We start from the raw sequence: 3,035 nt of genomic DNA, 5'->3' as shown, positions 1-3,035 counted from the left end.
CAAATTTGAGGATGATACTCCCAAAAATGTAGTTCCTGTAAGCTTTTATTCAATAAAAGCCTAGGCGTTTTTTCCAAAAGGCCATTTGGAGACTCCAAATGGACACCTGGTTACCAAATGACATAAGGAGTAAACACTACATACTACATACATGTATATCAATTTAGAACTATTCTGCCCATCAAACTACATAAGAATAAATAATTTCAGCACAACATTTTAACATTTTAACAAAATACTCTTTATTTTGAACAATTATAATAGCAAAAACAGTGAAAAAAAGAAATAACTCACTTCATTCCTAAAGTGATTGTTTTACAACTGATGAATAAAATATATAAAAAAAGAAAATTTTAAATTGAAACTATTTACTAATTACAATAAACTGATAATTATAATAAATGTCCAATTATTAAAAAAAAGCAACCATTTACAAAGTGTGGGAAGACATTTTGATCAATGTGTTTGATTCATACTCTTTCGCCGCTCAGGACTGGACTCCGGATTCCATTCCTCATCTGTTTCAGTTGAAGGCCTATTTTACAGCAGGAAAACACACACACAAAAGAGGATTTCAGTTTGAGTCAAATATTAGAGACATTCTACTATAGCAGCATCAATATTCCTTCATATTACAATAACAAATTTATGTCTGTTTGTCAAATACCTTATCCTTATAATGCTCAGCATAATAAATGCTTTGCAATAATTATATTTTTATATTTATATATATTTATTATATCTATATTATATATTACACCTGACATCTTGTATCCTTCCATTATTGTTATATTCAATGCACCATTCATTCATAAACATATAACTGTAGTTTCATATATTGCTAGTCATCTCCACTGTTATTTTATAATAATCATCTTCACCTAACTTCTTGTAATCCTTTCTTTCCATTATTGTTATATTCAATGCATCATAAATATAATGTGTGTGTGTGTGATATAAATATTTTGTCTTTATATACAGCCCTATCGCCTACTCGTGTAACGTTAGCCTACTGTCCGCTGTCATTTTATAATCAAAAACATGACATAAACAGAAAAACTGCCAATACTTGATAAACATAACAATTCAAGACAATGTGTTAAAACTTACCGATCTAAAAAGGGATCGAGTCCATCAACAAACATCTCCTCTTCTGCCGAATCGACACTGACACCGCGCTCTCCCTGTCCGAGTAGCATATCAGCGTCGTTCTGCTGCTCTTCGTCACTGCTTCTCTCAACCCCGCATCCAAAAACACTCTCAACACCACAAAAACCTTTCTGTAGACGACGATCCATGATGGAGAATGTCAAATATAACTTTGGAGAAAGTCTGTGAGTTTATACGAGCTCCGTGTAGCTCAGCTACAACAGCTAGCCTCGCTAGCCTCAGTAGCCTCTGCGCGCCGTGCGTAAAATGGAGAAAACACACGAGCGTTGCGCACTGGTTTTTGACAAATCTACTTGAGAACTGTCAATCACTGCAATCGTGTTTTAGTTGGCTAATACTCCCATCAATCAAAACTGTGCTGGCTAGCCATTGGATGTGTTTATCCATGCTTTTATCCAGTCGAAAACCCAGGTGCAAGATTGACAGCGCGCAGAGCCAGTGAGACGCTCCCTCACTGTTTTGGTCAGTAACAAAGCCTGTGATTGAAGGAGAGAAAAGTGGATCGTCTCATTTGATCCGGAAGAGTCCAAAGTACGGGGGTGAGATGGCTTTTGAGTCTTGGAATAAGGATTAGAATCGATCTTTTTTGAAAATAAACATGATGCGATCTCTATCTCGAAAACGCTGTATGCAAACAAAGGAGGATATTTCATGTTTTTCCCTATTTTGTTGTTGTTTTGGATTAAAAAGTGGGATGCATTTTGAAGAGTAGACCCTTACATTGAAATTAATGCTGGTGTTTCTTGGATTCGTCCGAACTGATGTGAACCATAGGAGACGAAAGATAAGTATTGCGTTCATTGTAGTAATTTTTACATTACCAGTCCTTCAACATTTCATTTAACCCTTTCCTCTCTGGTGTACTGATTGCAAAAACAAGTTCAGAACATGATTCTTGAGTGTTTTAGCTTTCAAATGATGTATAGTTTATGATACTCAGTTGAATATTTGTTATTAAAAAAATGTAATAAAATTATAGCCACGCCCTACGGCCCGCCCGCGGGCCGGTGCGGGTTAAGAAGCTAAAAAAAAATGTTTCGAATAAATGCTGCTCTTTTGAAAGTTCTATTCAAAGAATACTATGGCGAAAAATCAATGCCAATAATAAACGAGCGCACAACTGATGCGGGCGCACGTGGTAAATGACATACGCCAGAGGATAACAGATCTACACGCGAAGAAACGGGAACTCGCGAGCTCATTCAAACCCTGCGCGCGCGCATGACATCATCTCTGCACGCAATACAAGCCCTCGTGCGCGCGCATGATCATTCCCCACGCGCTCGCGCTTGATCTGCTCTCGCCTGCTGCTTTTGCTCGCTCGAACAGTTTTATTTTTGGCAGTCGAGGGGCGGGACTTACTGTTTTAATAACCTCAAATGTCATTGGTTACTTTTCCCCTTTTCCAGAAGTCAGTTGCGATTGGACGCCTGTCCAATGACTCGTAATTCACTTGACTTGAGACATGAATAACTTCATTTGTTTTATTTATTGTGGTTTATTAATGTGTAATGTGATTTAATGCATTGTTAATATAGAATAGATTCTTACCAGATACCTTTATTAACAGAAAGTCGTATTGCATTGTGTTGTTAAGAGATATTTAGGCTACAGACTATGATGCATTTCCATGGTTATTAGCATTGCAAATTGACCTAAATTTGTATACATTTTTACATTTTATATTTATAACACTGTGATTTGTGATATTGGCATTAAACTATCTAAAATAAATTGGAGAAAAATGGGAATGTAAAGTCATACAGGTGAAAAAATTAGAATAAGTTCATGTGCAAAAGTTCATTTATTTCAGTAATTGAAAAAAAAAATGAAAATAATATATTATATACTCATTACCTGCGAAG

General features: G+C 36.0%; 1 long non-coding RNA gene across 1 annotated transcript; it reads right to left on the bottom strand.

The window, feature by feature from the left end:
- Window positions 1–217: 217 nt before the first annotated feature.
- On the bottom strand, window positions 218–2,476 carry LOC308680204. Its single transcript, XR_014028894.1, has 2 exons — window positions 1,111–2,476; window positions 218–535 (listed from the first exon to the last, which is right to left on the bottom strand). It is a non-coding gene; the product is annotated as an uncharacterized lncRNA (long non-coding RNA).
- Between the last annotated feature and the right edge of the window lie 559 nt (window positions 2,477–3,035).

Source organism: Scardinius erythrophthalmus (assembly GCF_964197995.2).
Source record: "Scardinius erythrophthalmus genome assembly, chromosome: 20".
Taxonomy (NCBI): domain Eukaryota; kingdom Metazoa; phylum Chordata; class Actinopteri; order Cypriniformes; family Leuciscidae; genus Scardinius; species Scardinius erythrophthalmus.
Note: the sequence above shows the minus strand (reverse complement) of the source record. Positions and strands in the feature narration are given on the sequence as shown.